The sequence below is a fragment of the Hyla sarda genome, chromosome 1, assembly GCF_029499605.1.
Source record: "Hyla sarda isolate aHylSar1 chromosome 1, aHylSar1.hap1, whole genome shotgun sequence".
Lineage (NCBI taxonomy): Eukaryota > Metazoa > Chordata > Amphibia > Anura > Hylidae > Hyla > Hyla sarda.
In genome coordinates this window covers 51,039,002-51,060,747 of record NC_079189.1, presented here as the reverse complement: position 1 = coordinate 51,060,747, position 21,746 = coordinate 51,039,002, and the positions used below count along the sequence as shown (strand labels likewise).

Sequence of the window (21,746 nt, the reverse complement as noted above, 5' to 3'; positions counted from 1 at the left end):
TTGGCAGTCACTACGCAAGCAAGTTAGCATGCATCGTGCCATTTGTTTAAGTGACTCAGAGGGCCTCCCTGCCTCCATCTCCACTGCATACTGCCACAGTGTGTCTGGGTCCTCTGTCTCGCCTTCCTCATAACCCTCTAGCTCCTCTGGCTGCTCCTGCTCCTCCTCTCCTGTCAGATGAGTAGAAAAACCACCCATTTCATTAAACTTATACTGTGCTCCATTGTGCCCCTCCCCCTCCTCCTCCTCCTACAGTTCAGCCCCCACAGGGCTCATGTGGCTGTGAGATACAGGAGCTACGTCTCCAGTGCCCTGACCAGCCATCGCTTCAAACACGTGTTGTAGGAAATGAAGCAGTGGAATGACATTGTTCATCCCGTAATCCTGGCGACTGACTAATAATGTGTCTTTCTCAAAGGGCCTGAGCAAACAGCAGGTGTCACTTATGAGCTGCCACTGGTTGACATTGAAGTTACATAGGGGAGTACCCCTATCTGCTTGAATCATCAAGAAATCGGTGATGGCTTTTCTCTGTTCGAATAAAGGGTCCAACATATGGAGGGTGGAATTCCAACATGTGGCAAATTCGCAAATCAGTCTTTGCTAAGGGATACCGTTCTGATGCTGCAGCTCAAGGAGGGTGTGCTTTGCTGTGTACGAGTGGCTTAAGTGCATGCAAAGTTTCCTTCCCATTGTTAGGATGTCTTGCAAATGGGGGGAACACTTAAGAAACTGCTTGCAAACCAGATTGAACACGTGTGCCATGCAGGGCTCAACCTTCCTTGTCGCAGCGCAGACAAGATTTTCTTCCCGTTGTCAGTCACCATGGTTCCCATTTCCAGTTTTCGTGGAGTAAGCTATGCTCCGATTCCTTTATGAATGACTTTTAGCAGTTCCTCCCCTGTGTGCCCTGCACACATGGTATGCTGTAGGAGCACTGAGACTTGTCTGTGCAGTGGAGGCTGAGGACACGGTGAAGGATGAGGAGGCGGAGTCGCACACTGTCACAGGACCAATGGCCTGAGAGCGGGGAGGAGGAAGCGGCGTGACCTGTCCAAGTTGGTGTTGTGGCTGTGCAGAAACCACATTCACCCAGTAGGCCGTAAAGGACATGTATTGTCCCTGACCATAGTTACGGCTCCACACGTCGGCACTGCCTACAGGCTCAAGGACTGGCCCACCTTCTCTTCCACAATATTCGCAAAGAAATGACGGCTTGGAACTCTCCACCTCGGCTCGGCACAATCCACAGTTCTCTGAAAGGTGCAGAGTCCACCACTTGAAAATGCAGGGACTGCAGCACCAGCAACTTGGACAGGAGCACATTCAGCTTCTGGGCTGTTGGATGAGTGGGCACATACTGTTGTCTCTTGGACATGGCTTCGCCGATGGACTGCTGGCGGAATGACTGACTAAAAGTAGGAGGAGCAGGAGCATCTAGAGCGAGAAAAGGGGGGTATGACACACAGCTCCCTTTGGATGAGGTGGTGGAGCCTTGGCTGGCTGAAAGAGGGAGCGGCGTGGCACTGGGTGATGCAGCAGGCTGGACCACTACTTCAGAGCCACGGTTCTCCCATAGTGGTGCAGCAAATGTTGACATAGGGCTGTGGTGCCAACATTGGGACCCTGGCCATGCTTCACCTTCTGCCGACAAATCTTGCATGGGGCTATGTTAACCTCCTCCGGATGCTTGATGAAAAACTGCCACACCGCCAAGTAGCTGATTTTCCCACCAACAGTCCGCACTAATTGACTGCTACTGCAGCAGTCTCCAGAAACCTGATCTACTACCTCCCAGGAAGGTAGGTTGCCCAGGGCTCTAGAATTTCCACTTCTGCCACCATGCTAACTGCTAACCATGCTACCACCTTGCTGGCTCAGCTGCTGCCTCATAGGCAACCTGCAACTCTCTTGTCCTGATGATGATGAAGCCCCTTCTGCACCCAACTCCTAATTGCGATCGGCTTCATCATCATCATCAACATGTCTCTGCACGTCACTGATGTCCTCCTCATATTGAATATTGAGGGACCACTGTACTTTACCTTCAGCTTATGGGATAAAAATACTACTACCAGTCTAAAGCTGGTCATACAATTCAGATATCTGTTAGACAAATAGTTGTTTGACCTACAGCTATCTTCCCAATATCCACATACAAATTCATGTCCGGGGCTGTGTGGCCTGGATGCCGGTGTGCTCTAGGAGTCCCGCTACCCTGCCGCTATTAACCCTGAACACTCACCCTTCTCTGGCCAGTCTTCCTGCTTTTGGTCCCTCCCGGGTGCAGGATCGCGGCATGTGGCTGTTGATCCGGCTCCGGAGGTTCTTGGAGGTGCGGGCGGTCTCCAGTGGCTGCCGCCTACGGCACTGGGCGGTGGAGTGTGGAGGATGTCCGGGGTCGGGCGGGCTGATGCTGGAGACCCTCTGTGTCTGGGCTGTGTGGCGGTGCACTGCGGAGGGGCCTCTGCTGGATCTCCTCTGCTTCAGGACTCTCGGTCATCCTGAGGAACGGGCGCCATCTTCGGCCTTCGTGGGCGGGGCCATCTTGTAGCTGCTTCCGTGGGAGGAAAGGAGAGGCTGCTGATGTCACACTGGGAGACTGGGCTGGGGCCTGCTGCATATCCCTGCTCTTCGCTGCTGGCGCTTGGTGTCCTGAAAGGTTTCCTGAGTGAGTACCTCTGTGCCCTGGCTGGGCCCCTGCTGGGACTTGTGGTGCTCTCATTATCCTCTGTGGACTGCCTGCACACTGAGGTACTGGACTGCCTATCCATTGAAATACCTCTCACTGCCTGCATCCTATCTCTAGTGACTTTCTACCTGCTCTCTGTTAGGACCTGGCCTGCTGGGACTTGTGGTGCTCTCCTTGCCCTCTGTGGGCTGCCTGGCCTCTCAAATGCCCCATACTGCCTGTCCTATATAATTGGTGCTCCTCTACCTGCTCTCTGTGTGGTCCTGGCCTGCTGCGACTTGTGGTACTTCCACTGCCTGCTATGGACTGCCTCATCCACTGGGGTCCCCCCCCCCCTTGCTTTATATTCTTAGTGCCTCTCTACCTGCTCTCTGTGTCGCCCTGGTCTGCTGAGACTTGCGGTGCCTAAGGACTGCTTTATCTATAGGGATGACCTGCACTTCTTGGACTGTGTTTCTAGTGCCTTTTACCTTGCAATCATGGGTGGCCCCCGTGGTAGTCACAGGAGTAGGAAGTCCAAACAACATGCTGAAGCATCACGGCCGACCTCTGATGAGGAAGCCTCTTTTGATGATGGGTCCTCCCATTCCTGTGGCCCTTCTCACCGGGATCCTGGTGCTCAGACCTCGCTTGCGGCTAAAGTTTCTGTGCAAGTGGCAAAAGTGCTGAGCCAGTTTTCCAGACCTCAGGACCGTCCTAAGGGCGATTCTTCTGACCCACCTCTGTCACTATTTGAGGGGTCTCCAACTCCTCCACAGCAACAGTCCCCTGAAAGGCCTATCTATGATGCTATGGACCACTGGTTCTCAGAGTTAAAGGCTGCCTTTACCTCCTGTCAATCCATTATGGTGACTAAAGTGGATGAACTGCGGCATGAGACCCAAAAGATACGTGAGTACACTGAGTACACTGAAGAGGTGGAGCGTAGAGTCTCTACACTGGCGGATACTATCCATCCCTTGCCGGAGCGGGTTGACTCACAACAATGCCAGGTTACGGGAGGCGTATGGATGATATGGAGAACAGATTGAGGCGCAATAATATCTTGTGGGCCTTCCTGAAAAGGAGAAAGGGAATGATCCTGTGTTGTTCCTTGAAACATGGCTGAAGTAGATTCTTCCAGTGGACACCTTCTCTACTTATTTCTCTGTGGAACGGGCTCATGGAGTCCCATCTAGGTCTCCTTCTCCTAGGGGTCTTCCTTGTACCTTCCTGGACAAACTTCTGCACTTCAAGGACAGAGATGCTATTCTTCATGCAGTACAACTCAAGGGGGAGGTAATTTGCAATGGGAGCAGGGTGTCTTTCTACCTTGACTTTTCCATGGAGCTCCATAAGCAGCAGGTGCAGTTCACTGAGATCCGACAAGGGCTAACGCTACTCGATGCTGTATCCTGCTCGTCTAAGAGTGATGGACGGGGCTTCTACTAAATACTTCACCTCTCCAACTGAAGCCCTTCATTGGGTTGATGCAGCCCACCCTGTCAGACCCCCGGATTGAACTGTCCTGAACTTTCCTGTTCATGGCTGCTCTCCTACATTGTCTCTCAGATAGCAGTTAGGTAGTTAGGCTCCTTAGGGTCTCCATAGGTTCCAGCTCTCCCTAGCCTCTCTGGGTAGTACTTTTAGTAACCAGCCAATTTAGGTAGTGGTGGGATGGCGGGAGAGTGCTTGTACTTGTAGTTTAGGTTTATTTGGTGTCTCCTCGACGCCCCATAGTAGTTGTATTCAAGGTATAGGTCTGCACTGTGTTAGGGCATAGAGGTTTTGCTGTGTCCCATTTAGTGTTAGACAGGGAATTCTTGGGAATGTTTCAGTTATGCTCTGTTGCATTTGTTTTATGTCTGTGCCCTGTCTGTCCTTATGTGGGTTGTGTGTGGTCCCGGGACCTGACCCTCCTGTACTCCTTCCTGCCTTTCTCTATGGTTAATGGTTACCTTTCATGATGGGGACCCTAAATGTTGTTAGTTGGAATGTCCGGGGGCTTAACTCCAAGTTTAAGATGGCATTATGTCTGGATTTTGTGAAACGTCAGTCTCCTCACATTATTTGTTTATAGGAAACCCATATTATGGGCCAGAAGGTTCTTGCCCTGAAATGGGCGGGGCTACCATGCCTCCTTTTCTAATTATGCTAGCAGTGTTTCTGTTTTAATTACTAAGTCCTTGCTGTTGGTTGTCTCCCAGACAGCCTGTGACCCTTTTGGGAGGTTTGTCATATTGCACTGTTCCATGGGTTCCTTCTCCTTTGTTTTTGTCTCCGTCTATGGGCCCCCTCTATTTCAGGTCTCTGTGTTGGAGTTGATTACTAACAAATTGCTCTATTTTCCTTCTGACCCTGTCCTTTTTATAGGTGATTTTAATGTGGCTCCTGATCCTGTGCTTGACTGCACCACTGCTGCTGATGCTGGTTCCTCCACCTTTAACACTTGGCACCTGGCGTTGGGATTGACTCACCTCTGGAGATGGAAGTATCTGACTGCTTCCTTCTTCTCCTTTTACTCTGCGGCCCATAGGTCCTTCTCTCGCATTGATTTTGCTCTGGCGTCTGAGGACATTCTCCAAGCGGTAAGAGATGTTTCCCACACCACTAGGGGGATCTCAGATCACTCTGTGGTACTGGTACTTCTCAACCTAGGTCTTAGTCCCCATTCCCGTATTTGACGCATGCACGCTGGTTGGTTACAAGCTGAGGCAGTTGTGGAGGCACTGGGGGTTGCCCATACTGAGTACTGGGAGCATAATGCTCCTTATCCTGACCTTTTAGTTCAATGGGATATATACAAGGCCATGATCAGGGGAACCTTTATAGTGGGTGTAGTGGGGATGGTTCGGTGGTGTCTGACCCCCAGTTGATCAACTCTGTCTTCAGGGACTTTTACTTCTCCTCCCCCTCCCAGGCCTTGTCAGGGGGAAACTGTGTGTTTCTTACAGGAGCTATCCCTTCCCAAGCTTAGTTGCGCTCAGGCGGAGGCGCTGGACGCCCCCTTTGGAGTTGAGGAGGTAAAGCAGGCTATTCGTGATCTTCCCCATGGGAAAACCCTGGGTTTGGACAGGAATGTAGGAGATTGGTATAGGATGAATGAGGGGCACTTGGCCCCTATACTTCTTAAACTATTCCATTCAATGGCTGTTGAGGATTCTCTTCCAGACTGTTGATTGTAGCGCTTCCTAAGCCTGAAAAGGATCCGTTGCTGCCTGATTCTTATAGAACTTTCTCCCTTTTAAATGTTGATATTAAGATCCTGGCTAGAGTCCTGGCTACTTGCCAACATGGTGTCATATCCTCCTTCATTCATCCAAACAGGTTTTATGCTGGGTAGAGCTACTGACATGAATACTGCAGCGGTGGGGGAGGGCTATCCTACTGGAGTGGCAGTTAGTCTAGATGTTTATAAGGCCTTTGACTCAGTGGGGTGGCCCTACTTATGGGAGGTCCTGGGTGCATTTGGGTTTGGTCCCCGATTCTGTGCTTGGGTTCGGTTGTTATATGATAGCCCTAGGGCCTGCATTCGTACTAACTTGGATGTTTCTGCTCCCTTCCTCCTGGGTCATGGGACAAGGCAGGGGTGCCCGCTATCTCTGTTTCTTTTTGCACTTGCGATGGAGCCTTTGGCAGCAGCCATCCACACAGACCCTAATATCTGTGACATCCCCAGGGGGTCTATTGTAGAGAAGGTTTCACTTTATGCAGATGACACATTAGTGTACTTGGCGGATGCGGTAGGTTCTCTACTGTCTTTAATTGACTTACTAGACCGATTTGGTTCAATTTCGGCCTGCGGTAAACTGGGCTAAGTCCACTTCAATAGCACTTTCCTCTGGGGTTCTTCTCCCCTCCTCTCTTCCGGCTGGGGTGCAACTGGTCTCCCGTTTTAGATATCTGGGGGTGGAGGTTACTGCTTCCCTGACAGATTATCTCTCCCTGAACTTGGATCCGCTTTTATGCTCCACTGTGGAGTGGTTAACTGCCTTGTCCTCGCTCCCTCTGTCCCTAGCTAGCAGGATCAATGTCTGCAAAATAATTTACCTTCCTAAATTCCGGTACCTTTTTCATTTAGCCCCTCTGATTCCCCCATAGAAATATTTTAGGGTTCTATGTGGTGCTCTGGGATCCTTCTATTGGCAGGGAAAACCTCCCAGACTTGGTCGGGCTCTTCTCCAGGCTCCCAAACGACATGGTGACTTAGCCGCCCCTGATGAATATAACTATTTTCTTGCCTCCCAACTGATCTATGCAGCGTGGTGGATCGATCTGGATCTGTCGAACTCTCCAACTGCCTTGGCTGGAGCACTTATTGGTTCCTATGAAGCTCTCACTAACTCACTCTATAGGTATCACTCTCACTCCTCTTTTTTTCTTCCCCTCCTAATTATAGCTAAAGAATGATCCGTGGTGTTGAGCAAATTTCCACAGCCTCTGGTATCTCCTAGAGCACCCTTGTGGGTACATTTTTCTCACCTTCATGGGTTACAGAAGGCCGGCTTTTGGGGTTCGCATGGAGTCAAATTTGTGGTCCACTTGTTTGGAGAGGATCAGGTTTTCCTATCCTTTTCGAACATGAAGGAAAACTTATAGCATCCCTGGAAATGCCTTTTTATATGTATCTACATCTTAGGCATGTGGTTCAGGCGCAGATTGGCTCCCTGCCGTTTACTCCTGCCTTTTCTGAAGTGGAGCTTCTCCTGGGCACAACAGATCTTTCTAAACCCCTTACTCAGTTTTATGCTCTCCTCCAGTCACTAAGGCCTAGCTCTTTTTCTCACGCCTTTTATAAATGGGTGGCTGATGTCCTTGATTTGACAGAATGCCAGTGGAAGGAGGTTGAAGGTTCCTATTACTCCACTGTAGTTAGTAATAGAGATATGTTGATCCAATCTAGATATATCTTGAGGTTGTATTATACTCCTGCTAAGCTGAAGCGTATATGTGTTTCCCAATCTGATCTGTGTTTTCGCTGTTCTTTGGAGGTTGTTACCTTTTTACATGTTGTTTGGGAGTGTCCTGTCATTGCTACCTTTTGGAGGGAGGTGATGGGGTTACTGGTGGATAATTTGGACTTCCCTTCCCTACTCATGCCTGTGGTGTGCCTCTTGGGAGTTATCAATGAAGTTGTCTCTAGTTCACATAGACGCCTGCTGATTCGCTTCCTTTTATTCTGAGCCCGTAAGGTGGTAGTGATGTCCTGGAAGGATACTGAATCTAGTAAACAATTATGTCATGCTGTACAAGGCATTGTATGTGAGTCGCAAGTGCCCTAGGAAATTTGACAGGATGTGGACTCCCTGGCTTCTCCTAGATGAGTCGGCTGACCTCCCGGCTAGATTGTTCCAGTAGGTGTCCTACAATGTGCTACTGGTTTTTCAAGGAGGGGGCTGGGGGGGGGGGTTGGCATTACCGGGAAGTGTGCATGCGTGAGTGTGTGTTTGTCTGTTTGTGCTGGGCTTTCTCCATTTGGGTCTCAGATGTACCCTTCCTTACTGCTGATGGATGTTTTTATATGTATTGCTCCATGTCATTATGGTGGAGTCGGTCTCTGGGACCTACAGAGGCTGTTATTTATGTTTACCTTGTTGGGAATGTTTGTTATTTAAAATGCAAAACTAATACTAATACATAAATACTTTAAAAATAAAATACCAAAATACATGTCCAGATTGCTTGTATTCTGAATAGGGAAGGGGGCGAAAGCCAACAGCTCTGGAGGCAGCTCATCTCACCAAGAACAAAAGGATTTGACATGTTAAAATTCCTCTCCTAATTTATTCCAATGGTTTTCCGATCCTACCGAAATCAGTAGATTTAACCAACTTTATTCAACTGTTTATGACCAGCATGTCATAGCTTAGAGCTAGACATACAAAATACTGAAGAACTGAGGTTACTCTATGGGAAGTAAAAAGTAAACAGAAATGAAGATTCAATGTGTCTCCTACAGTACAGGGAGGCTATATTAACACAAGGCATATTGGGATTGTTTCTGCAGCGAGCGCACGGTTTCTGTAAGTCCTTACTCATGAATGGGACAGTCATAAAAATCCAGCACATGTGACTTTATACTTGTCAACTCCCCGTAAAATACAAGTACATTGCTGTAATAACTTCTGCAGCGAGCTGTCTGGAGTATAAATCAGGAGGGGACAGGCCCCACACAATTCTATGACGGAAATGCCAAAATGTTCCAGACTTCTGTAATTTATAGTTAAATCGAAGAAACATTAGTCTGTGGCATGAAGAAACACTTTATTTATTTTAAAGATCAGAACCCACCTAGGAGATATTTGTACACTTAGGTAGGAAAATTAAATGGTTGCAGGATCGATAAGATTTATAATGGTGGAAAACTGTCCTCATTATTGTGGATATACCGAATTAATCTTCATATACATTTATTCTATCATATATTATATATGGGTAACTTAAATTTTTTGGAAATATTGTAGTTGTTAATCACCAAATGGTGATCACCATTGTTGATATTGTCCATTCATTCAGAGACCTGTACTAATCTGATTCATTAGAAAAATATTTGTAACTTTTTTATGAAATCCAGTCTGGAGAAATCATTGCTATAGGGCTCCTTGAGGGGTTACTTGCTGAAACTTGGCAGCTGAGTTATACCCATGTTGTTGGCAGTTCACACCAGGTTTATCACTGGCATATGGCTCCTGAACGCACCTGACGCTACACTCAACTAACAATTGCAAAAAACGTGAATATAATTCATTTTACACTGTAGGTGGCATGAACCAGCTTCAGAAGAGTTTCATGTGACCTTTTTGTCCTTCTGCTATCAGTTTTTCAGTATGTTGCTCCTGACCCATTAACAAGTGAACAGGTCACTGTCTCTTACAAGATCACCATGTGCCTCAGATTATATTGTAATTATTATTATTATTGTGCTTTTAGTACATAACTTTTACACATTATGGTTTATCTCTTCCACTTAAATACACTTATCTTATCATTTATAACTCTGTGACTACAAATGTGTGGACAGGTTACTGTCTTGTGTAGAGATGAGCAAACTTTTGAAAAATTCCATTCGGCCTATTCACCAAATTTTCCCAAAATATTTGGTTTGATCCAAGCTTATTTGCGGCAAATCAGTATTAAAAACAGTTATTTCTGGCCTACAGAGAGCCTCAATAGGGGTGTAGAACACTTTGCTGTGTTCTAACATGCATACGCAGTATGCTGGGGTAATGAAATAATACTGTTATTCAGAATAACATGCAGATTACCGGCATCGCTTTTAGAATCACTGCCGCAGAGTGGCACAATGACAGAGCCTGGAGGTGGCATCAGTATGAGGAGACCATGTAGTGGCTGACTGACACAGCGTGGAGGTGTTGGCAGCATGAGGAGACCATATAGTGGCTGAATGACACAGCTTGGATGAGGCTGAAGCATGAGGAGACCATACAGTGGCTGAATGACACAGCTTGGATGAGGCTGAAGCATGAGGAGACCATATAGTGGCTGAATGACACAGCGTGGAGGTGTTGGCAGCATGAGGAGACCATATAGTGGCTGAATAACACAGCGTGGAGGTGTTGGTAGCATGAGGAGACTATATAGTGGATGAATGACACAGAGTGGAGGTGTTGGCAGCATGAGGAGACCATATAGTGGCTGAATGACACAGCGTGGAGGTGTTGGCAGAATGAGGAGACCATATCGTTGCTGAATGACACAGCCTGGAGTTGGCAGCAGCATGAGTAGACACTAGGGCTTCACAATCCCTAAGATTAAAAGATGAATTTTGAAATTTAAATTGAGGATTTATGGTAGCTAGTGCTTTTAGGCCCCGGCTCAGCAGCATCAGTAAACCATATATTGGCTGAATGACACAGTCTGGAGGTGGCTGAATCATGAGGAGACCCTATAGTGGCTGAATGGCACAGCCTAGAGGTGGCTGAAGCATGAGGAGACTATATAGTGGCAGAATGGCACAACCTGGAGGTGGCTGAAGCATGAGGAGACCATATAGTGTCTGAATGGCACAGCCTGGAGTTTGCTGAAGCATGAGGAGACCATTGAAATGTAAGATTTTTAAATTTTTAAATTGAGGATTTTGAAATTGAAAGTTTAACTCCCAAGTTCTAGAGCCCCGGGCTCCGGCATGTGGGTACAAAGGACCAAATTTAACAATGAGTCACATGTCACATGGCGGCACAATGACAGAACCTGGAGATAACATTAGACCATATAGTGGATGAATGACTGTCTGGAGTTTGCGGAAGCATGGGGAGTCCATATAGTGTATGAATGGCACAGCCTGAAGTTGGCTGAAGCATGAGGAGACCATATAGTGTCGGAATGGCAGAGCCTGAAGCTGGCAGCCGCATGAGTACACACTAGGGCTTCATAATCCCTAAGATTAAAAGATGAATTTTGAAATTGAAATTAAATATTTATGGTAGCTAGTGCTACCATAAAAGTTTTTAGGCCCAGGCCCAGCAGCATCAGTAAACCATATATTGGCTGAATGACACAGCCTGGAGGTGGATGAATCATGAGGAGACCCTATAGAAGCTTAATGGCACAGGCTAGAGGTGGCTAAAGCATGAGGAGACCATATAGTTTCTGAATAGCACAGCCTGGAGGTGGCTGAAGCATGAGCAGACCATATAGTGGCTGAATTGCACAGCTTGGAGGTGGCTGAAGCCTGAAAAGGCCCAGGCCCAGCAGCATCAGTAAACCATATATTGGCTGAATGACACAGACTGGAGGTGGCTGAATCATGAGGAGACCCTATATAGAAGCTTAATGGCACAGGCTAGAGGTGGCTGAAGCATGAGGAGACCATATAGTTTCTGAATGGCACAGTCTGGAGGTGGCTGAAGCATGAGCAGACCATATAGTGGCTGAATGGCACAGCCTGGAGTTGGCTGAAGAATAAAAAGAGACCATAAGGTGGCTGAATGAGACTGCCTGGAGATGGCATCAGTATGAGGAGACCATATAGTGGCTGAAGGACTGCCTGGAATTTGTGGCAGCATGGGGAGACAATATAGTGTCTGAATGGCACAGCCTGGATTTGGCTGAAGCATGAGGAGACCACATAGTGTCTGAATGGCACCTCTTGGAGGTAGCTGAAGCATGAGGAGACCATATACTGTCTGGAGGTAGCTAAAGCATGATGAGACCATATAGTGGCTGAATGGCACCAAGAGTCCTGAAAGTGACCCGGTGACAGAGTGGTGCGGTGAGTGGCAATGCCAGTAACCGGTGACGAAGGTGGGTGAAAAAAAGTCTGATGCAGAGGAATGTTTGTAACTGGGGACCAGCGCCTTAAATATGTTTGACACTATCCATATTTGTGAAGTGTTGGTGTGGCACCATGGTCAATCTACTCTGATGCATCAGGCATTGGTGGTTGGAAATCCTGGCTGATCCATGCCTGATTCATCTCCACAAAGGTCAGTCTCTCCATATTTTTCATGGACAGAAGAGTTCTCCTTGGGGTGGCTATGGTCCCGGCTGCACTAAACACCCGCTCTGATGGCACACTACTGGCCGGGCAGGACAGCTTTTCCAGGGCAAACTCTGCTAGTTGTTGCCACAAATCAAGTTTGGCTGCCCAGAAGTCCAGCAGATCTTCAAGGTTTTTTGGCATGGGCATTTCAAGGTATGCCACCACCTGCTGGTTCAGGTCCTGCTCCAGGTGTACCTTCTGCTGATGAGTTGCTTCACTATGAGGGTGATGAAAGCTATTCATCAGCGACTGTAGACTCGGGCTGCTGCTGATGGAGCTGGTACTGCTCCTGTCACCCCACCCCTCCCCAGCAGCCATGGCAGTGGAAGGTGAGCGCAGGGAGCCCCCCGATTCAGAACTGTGGGAGGATGGACGATGGTGCCATGACTCTGTAGTAGGTCACTTTGTCCTCCCTCTCAGTGGGTGTAAAAAAGGCCCCTATTTTGTTGCGGTAGCAAGGGCCCAATAAGGTGGAGATCCGCTGTCACTACGCAAGCAAGTGAGCATGCACCGTGCCATTTGTGCAAGTGACTCGGAGGGACTCCCTGCCTCCATTTCCACTGCATACTGCCACAGTGTGTGTGGGTCCTCTGTCTCTCGTTCCTCATAAACCTCTAGCTCCTTTGGCTGCTCCTCCTCTCCTGTCAGATTACTAGAAAAACTGCCCATTTGGCAAAACCTAAACTGCGCTCCACTGTGCCCCTCCCCCTCCTCCTTCTCCATTTCAGCCCCCACAGATCTCATGTGGCCGTGAGATGTAGGCTCCACATCTCCAGTGCCCTGACAAGCAATCTTTTCCAACACATGTTGTAAGAAATGAAGCAGTGGAATGATTGAAGTTATACAGGGGAGTACCCCTATCCGCTTTGATCATCAAGAAATCAGTGATTGCAAAGTTTCCTTCCCATTGTCAGGATGTCTTGCAAATGGGGGGGAACACTTCAGGAACTGCTTCACAACCAGATTGAACACATGTGCCATACAGGGCGCATGGCTCAGCCTTCCTAAGTTGCAGTGCATGCAAGATGTTCTTCCCGTTGTCAGTCACCATGGTTCCCATATCCAGTTTTCGTGGAGTAAGAGATGCTCCAATTTCTTTATGAATGACTTTTAGCAGTTCCTTCCCTGTGTGACTCCGTTCGCCAAGGCAAACCATGTGAAGAACAGCGTGACACATGGTATGCTGAAGTGCCACTGAGACTTGTCTGGGCAGTGGAGGCTGAGGACACAGTGGAGGATGAGGAGGGGGAGTCGCACACTGTCACAGGACTAATGACCTGAGAGCGTGGAGGAGGAAGCGGCGTGACCTGTCCAAGTTGGTGTTGTGGCTGTGCAGGAACCACATTGATCCATGGAGCCATAAAAGACATGTATTGTCCCTTACCAAAGTTACAGCTCCAGACATTGGCGCTGCCGTGCAATTTGGTACACACCGACAGGCTCAATTACTGGCCCACCTTCTCTTCCACAAAATTGTGCAGGGCTGGTACTGCCTTCTTCGCAAACAAAATTACGGCTTGGCACTCTGCACCTCAGTTCGGCACAAGCCATCAGTTCTCTGAAAGGTGCAGAATCCAACACTTGAAAAAGGAGGGACTGCAGCACCAGCAAATTCGACAGGAGCACATTCAGCTTTTGTGGCATTGGATGAGTGGGTGCATACTGTTGTCTCTTGGACATGGCTTCGCCAATGGATTGTTGGTGGAAAGGCTGACTAAAAGTAGGAGGAGCAGGAGCATCTGGAGCGACAGAAGGAGGGTATGACACACAGCTCCCTTTGGCTGAGATGGTGGAGCCTTGGTTGGCTGAAAGAGGGAGCAGTTTATCACTGGGTGATGCGGCAGGCTGGACCACCCCATCTGAGTCACAGTTCTCCTAGGCCGCTTTCTGGTGGCGAAGCAAATGTTGACGTAGGGCCTTGGTGCCAACATTGGTACCCTGGCCACGCATCACCTTCTGCCGACATATCTTGCATGTGGCTATGTGAACCACCTCCGAATTCTTGATGAAAAACTCCCACACCGCCAAGTAACTGATTTTCCCACCAAGTCTGTAATAATTGAATGCTACTGCCTCTAGGAACCCCCGTTCAACTAATTACCAGGAAGGTAGGCTGCCGCAAAGCAGGTGTTCTCCCCCAGGCACGTTTGGCTCCAGAATTTCCCCTTCTGCCACCATGCTGACTGCCAACCATGCTTCCACCTTGCTGGCTCAGCTGCTTCTTCACAAGCAACCTGCAACCCTCTTCTCCTGATGATGATGATGATGATGATGAAGCCCCTTTTGCACCTGACTCCCAATTGCAATGTCCTCCTCAGGTTCCTCAACAGTGTCTGCTTCAGGACCCTGAACCCTGGCAACACCGCCCCCCACATCACTCTCCTCATCATTACTTGCCCGCCTAGCGGGGGAAGCGGCAGATGTCTCCTCCACTTGTTGGCTGGGCAGAAGCTGCTGACTGTCCTCTATTAGATCGTCCTCACTGAATAGTGGAGCTGAACCCACAGCATAAGATACTTCTTTATGGGAGGGAACAGCATAGGACAGAGGCAATGGGAGTACAGGGACTGCTCCTGGGCCATGCCAACTGAGGGTTGTGTCTGAGGAACCCACCAACTGTTGACTGGGGGTATCAGATATCACTTGAGATGAAGTGGATAACAGCAATCAATGACAGCAGATGGGTTGCTGGTCGAGACACCATCGCTAGCTGTTACCGGAAGCTCAGGCCTCTCGCTGCGACTCCTGCTGCCACTCTCTCCTAGTCTGCTGCAACCTCTGCCTGATGAATTTAGGCCTCTGCCACTCCTCTGTGCACATCCTGGCACTACTCTGGCTGACATAGTTATTACATAGTAATATAGGAACATAGTAACATAGTTCATATCATCCATAAGGTTTATGGACCAGAGTCCATCAAGTTCAACCTATAACCCTAATGAGTCCCTACTGAGTTGATCCAGAAAAAGGCAAAAAAAAACTCATACTAGAGGTAAAAATTTCTTCCCGACTCCAAATAGCACAGTCAGAATAAATCCCTGGATCAACATTCTGTCCCTATAAATCTAGTATACATAACCGGTGATGTTATTATTCTCCAAAAATACATCCAGAGCACTTTTGAATTCTTTTACAGAGTTCACCATGACCACCTCCTCAGGCAGAGAATTCCACAGTCTCACTGATCTTACAGTAAAGAACCCCCATCTTTTCTGGTGTAGAAACCTTCTTTCCTCTAAACATAGAGGATGCCCCCTTGTTATAGATACAGTCCTGGGTATAAATAGATCACGGGAGAGATCTCTGTACTGTCCCCTGATATATTTATACATAGTTATTAGGTCACCCCTAAGCCTTCTTTTTTCTAAACTAAATAACCCTAATTCTGATAATCTTTCGGGGTAATGTAGTCCTCCCATTCCCCTTATTACGCTGGTTGCCTGTCTTTGAACCTTCTCCAGCTCCGCTATATCTTTCTTGTACACTGGTGCCCAGTACTGTACACAGTATTCTATGTGTGGTCTGACTAGTGATTTGTACAGTGGTAGAATTATTTCCTTGTCCTGGGCATCTATGCCCCTATTGATGCACCCCATGATTTTATTTGCCTTGGCAGCAGTCCAAGGCAAATCCCGGCCTGGATTTTTCCTCCCCATGTGCATAACCTTCAATCAGTGTTGAACCTCATCTGCCACTTCCCAGCCCAAACCTCCAACCTAATCCATTTGTAACAGTGCACTGTGCTCTATAGTGTTTACCACTTTACAGAGTTTAGTATCATCTGCAAAGATTGCTACTTTACTATTCAACCCCTCTACAAGGTCATTAATGAATATATTAAATAGAAAAGGACCCAAGACGGACCCCTGTGGTACCCCACTAGTAACAGTCACCCAATCAGAATAAGTACCATTAATAACCACCTTCTGTTTCCTATCACTTAGCCAGTTACTTACCCGCTTACACATATTCTCCCCCAGCCCAATCCTTCTAATTTTATGCACCAACCTTTTATGTGGCACTGTATCAAATGCTTTGGAAAAATCCAGATATACTACATCCAGCGATTCCCCCTGGTCCAGTCTTGAGCTCACCTCCTCATAAAAGCTGATCAGGTTAGTTTGACAGGACCGATCCCTCATATTTTTATCAAGATATTCCAAAACAGCATCTATTAGAAAACCCTCAAACAATTTACATACAACAGAGGTTAAACAAACAGGTCTATAATTCCCGGGGTCACCTTTTGTCCCCTTTTTAAATATTGGCGCCACATTTGCCATGCCCAGTTCTGGGGAACATTCCCTGTTACTATAGAGTCCCTGAATATTAAAAATAGGGGTCTGTCTGTTTTTTGTAGGTGGCACTCTACAGGGAGTTTACCTTATCTCGCTGTATTTCACCTGGCATTTCATTTTCCTCGGTGAATACAGTGGAGAAGAATTTGTTTAATATATTTATAATTTCTTGCGTATATGAGGGGAGTACAAAACACTTCACCACTCTTAACAGTATTTATCTAGAACAGCAGCAGGTGTGTACTTTTGGCTGTCCTTTCACAGTATCTAGGCCCTTGACATATTAACAGGTACAAAATTGTACACTACTAGATATAGGTATGTGGTATGCACTTACGAGGGCAGAAAAATCTGCTACATTACCCTTAAAAAGTATTGGAGTAAAACACCAGCCGGTGAGTACTATTGTTTGGACTTTCAAAGTATCTAGGCCCTTGACAGATTAACAGGTACAAAATAGAACACTACTTAAATGTAGGTTTGTGGTATGCACTTATGAGGGCAAAAAAATGCACTACAATACACTTAAAAAAGTATCTGAGTAAAAACACGAGCCGGTGAGTATTTTCGCCTGGACTTTCACAGTTTCTAGGCCCCTGACAGATTGCCAAGTTTAAAATAATACACTACTTAGATGTAGGTATGTGGTATACACTTATGAGGGCAGAAGAATGCTCTACAGTATGCTTAATAAATGTATTGGAGTAAAACACCAGCCGGTGATTACTTTTGGCAGCCCTTTCACAGTATGTAGGCCCTTGACAGATTAACAGGTACAAAATAGTACACTACTTAGATGTACATATGTGGTATGCACTTATGAGGGCAGAAAGATGCGCTACTGTATGCTTTAACATTTATTTGAGTAAAACACGAGCCAGTGATTTATTTTTGCTGTCCTTTCACAGTATCTAGGTCCTTTACAGATACACAGGCACAAAATAGTACACTACTTAGATGTAGGTATGTGGTATGCACTTATGAGGGCAGAAAAATGCTCTACTGTACGCTTAATAAACGTATTGGAGTAAAACACCAGCCAGTGATTACTTTTGTCTGTTTTTCACAGTATTTTAGGCCCTTGACAGATTAACAGGTACAAAATAGTACACTACTTAGATGTAGGTATGTGGTATGCACTTATGAGGGCAGAAAAATGCGCTACAGTATGCTAAAAAATAAAAAAAAAATTACCCACAGCACCAGTAAACAACAATGCTGGAGCACACAGTCACTGTGTACTAAACCCAAAATTGCAAAAAGACTCTCTCAAATTCTATTAGGAATGGACTGCTGGGTGTGGATTACACCATCTACAGACTAGTATAGCCAGCATACCAGTTGTTGTGGAACAAAGACACAGATTTGCCCTAAAAAATTATTTCTCCCTCCTGTGAAAATGTTTCTGCAGCTGAGGCAACACACAGCTCTCTGCCTCTCTCTGTAATTGCACTGTAATGAATATGACGAGCCGCAAAATGGCTGCCGAATATATAGGGCTGTGACATCACAGGGGTGACTGGCTGCTGATAGGCTGCATGCGATTAAGGGTCATCCCGCCTACTTCCCTTCCCGCCTTGCCTTCCTGCCTTCCCAGCGTTCCTTGCCCCATGTACTGACATGGATCTGCCATTTTAGGTGTCCTGGAGCCTGGAACGCAGTAAATGGAGTTTAATGAAGTGATTTGTGTGATAGAATTCCAACTAGCAAGATCAAATGCGTGAACTGGTCACTGTCTTGTACAAGATCAGCACACTTCTCTTCTGCTGCTGTCATAATTTCTGCGATACATTTAGCATACATTTTTTTTAATCTTCTTGACACTTCATGACACTTCTCCTGTTACTTGCAACCATGTATCCAAAATTACAAGATCCATTGTGTGAACAGGTCACTGCCTTGTACACGATCATCACACTCCTCTTCTATTGCTGTCAGTTTTTCCTATTATCTGGTTTTCTACAAAATGCTTTATTCCCATCCCTTTCATGGCAATACCCCTGCCCCCATCAGCCCTCTCTTCACTAACATAGTGAGTGGATAGGTCACTGTCTATCACAAAATCATCACACTCCTCTCCAGCTGCATTTGTCATTCCCATGGTCTGTTTGGTTAAGGAATGTTTTATATCCAGCCCCACCAACCACATTTTTTGTCTGCTGCAGTCTTGTTTCCACACAAATGTAATCACATGCGTGGACATGCCACTGTCTGTACAAGATCAGCACACTCCTCTCCTGCAGCTATGTCATCATTCCTTTTCCTGATTAGATACTGGTTGTTTGATGATGCTCTTCTTGCCATCTGCAGCCCTGTTTCAATTCACATGATGTGGACTGGTCATTGCCTTCCAAAAGGCAGAGGCAGGACATTGCTGCGGCCAACGATATGCTGACAGCACTGTGACGTTCCGAGCCTAAGAAGCACAGAGAAAAGCAATGCCGGAGGAATGAGATGCTGATATCTCCGCAACAGGGGAATGTAGGAAGGTGAGTTAAAGTTTTTTTGGGTTTTTTTTTCAGCCCAGGCATAGGATGAGTTAAATGATTTTCACTGCATATCTCCTTTAATCATCATTTTTATTATCTTTTCTTTGCCACAGGTAAATTAAAGGGGTTATCAACCATAATGTGATTTTAATACTAACTTGCCAGACAGTAATAGACACACTATGGAAGGATCAGTGCTTGTCTTGTGGCTAAATGGCTGTGCATTATATCCACCATACCACTGCTACTTCTTTTTATGAACTGGCTATTTCCTGTTGGAGTTCCCTCGCTCCAACTACAAGTCCCAAGATCCATTGTTTTTAGGTGTGAGGTTACTTTTTTCCCATCCCTACATCAGCCACCCCACCCATTGCAGTACAACTGAGCTGAGCTACAATTCCCTGCAGCCCTGTGGAGAAGGATTTCCCTCTCACCCAGCAGTCGCTCCACCCATTAAAGCACAGACAGGCTCCCTTTCAACACATGCCTAGTGATGTAATGTCTTGGGCTGCACTGCAACCTGGGAAAAGCTGAGACAACACTCATTTTGTATGCTTCTACAAATGAACATAGGTGCAAAAGTTACATAACAATTGCGAGACCACCATCACACACAGGTACAAACACTATATTATGAACTAGACTAACTTTACAGTCTCTGTAGCATAGTCAAATAAAACAGAAATCCAGAAATACCCCTTTAATATTGCTTGTAATTTGTGTGTCAGACTGACACGGGAAATTTGATGACAGCAGCAGGAGCGGAGTGTGCCGATCCTTTGGGAGGCAATGACCTGTTGGTCATTGCCTCCCAAAGGATCGGCACACTCCTCTTCTGCTCCTGTCATCGCTGTCATCAACTTTCTACTTCATCCAAACTACGAGGAACGCTAAAAGATGCTCACACATCCCACAGAAATACAAGGTGCTAACAGTTGACTGTTAAAGCCATTTGGCACCTTCCGCAGGTTTCCGTTAAACTTAGGCAGTTTTTTGATTCTACAGTCGTCGTGTTACAAGTCCATAATTAAAGATCAGATTGTTTCGGAATGTATAATGACTTATAATTGTTCTACAAAATTCAATCATATTGAAGTAATGAAGTATCGCACTACGCTATGGAGTCACACTGCCCCCCTGTGACTCAAGGGAATTTTCAGACAGATTTTGCATAGGCAGAAAGTTACAGTATATATATTAAGCCGCTTGACTTTGTCATATATTATGGCCGAAGTGAACAGAGGGGGGGGGGGGGGGTGTCAGTTAAGCAGGAAGAAATAGCATTTCATGAAGGTTTGCATGAATCCATCTTAGCTATACAAACGCCTGCAAATTAATGGCAGTATCACCCACAGTTTATTAAAGGTCACGCTGGTCTGTGACTGTCATTGTGAATACCATCATCTGTGGTGGATACACTCTCCGGAGGAATGCAAACAAGGCTGGACTTTACCTGAACTCAGATCATTCATGCCTTACCTCATACAGCACAAAATGTCACCTATAAACTGGAGGCAACAAGGACACAATACTGCAATAATAGATAGTTGTATATCAGATAACTGTATGGGAAGGTTGAAGAAAATGGATGGTCGTCTGGGTCAGCTGAAAGAGGAGGGGTGCAATAGCTGGCACTGATAAAATCAGGGCTGAAGTCCCGCAGTAACATATGGGAACTGAGTTTCTGCACTATTTCCACAGCAGGAACACTGTTCCCATTAGCAGGAGTCCTGCAGAACCAGCCCTTGAGTGGAAATCTTGGATGAGTTCCCACACTTTTTTCCCCAGGACTTGACCCCTGGATACAATCCTTCGACATGCTAAATGTATGATAGCTTTACATGCAAGAGGCACTGATGCTTAATTGTTACAGTAATATATGTAACACCTGCGCTCCGGCTGGACACGCCGGCTGTGAGCGCTCTTTGCTCATGTCCCCACTGCTGGCAGGGCTGGGATTCGTATTCCGGGACGTGCCGGCATGTATATCCCAGTCCATCACTCACCTCCCTCATCTTCCGCCTCTCTGTGTCCTTGCAGCCCCGGCACTCATGCCCCCGCCCCCTAGGGCGCCAGAGCTCTCACTCTTAAAGAGCCAGTGCTCATTTAATCAAGTGTTTACACCAGCCCCCCTGTCCTTAAATATGAGCTCCTCCCTTGGTTCCCTGCCGGATCTTTGATTGTCTATTGCCATTATGAAAGTCCTGTGTCTCTGTTACTGTGTACCTGTTCCTTGCTATATATATATATATATATATATATATATATATATATATATATATATATGTATACGCTCGAAAGTCAGGTGTATTGAGGAACAGAGCATTTATTCCCACACTGATTCTTCTCATAACTTGTTAGTAGATCAGAAATTTCAAGTTCTGATAGTTCTCCGATGCATTGGTAGCCAAGGAAGCTGGCGCCATTAGATGACATCACACCAGATGGCCTATTTAAAGTGAAATTCTCCATTTGAATTATTAAGTTGAATTCCTTTGCTTTCAGTTGAGCACCCGACCAGTTAGAGAGTTAGGGGGGGGGGGGGGGGTCAGGTCCCCTTTGAAAGATGTACAGAGGCATCAGAGTCTTGAGCCGCTCCATGATGCGATATGCTCCATATTGTGGTCAATAATTTTGGTCCGCTCTACCCCCCACCCAACCTCTCAGAGCCTACCTCTCCTCTTTGCTTACCCGTAGGCTGTTTTTTTTTCAGCCCTCATGTCCCTTTGTATCATTTGAGGATGATCTTTCTGTTATGTTTTTCAGTTTTCTATGTTATTTATAGC

General features: G+C 46.6%; 1 long non-coding RNA gene across 1 annotated transcript in view; it reads right to left on the bottom strand.

Moving 5' to 3' along the window:
• Window positions 1–21,746, bottom strand: part of LOC130300921 (uncharacterized) — a 61,905-nt gene that overhangs the window by 11,827 nt on the left and 28,332 nt on the right. The gene's annotated exons all lie outside the window — the stretch shown is intronic.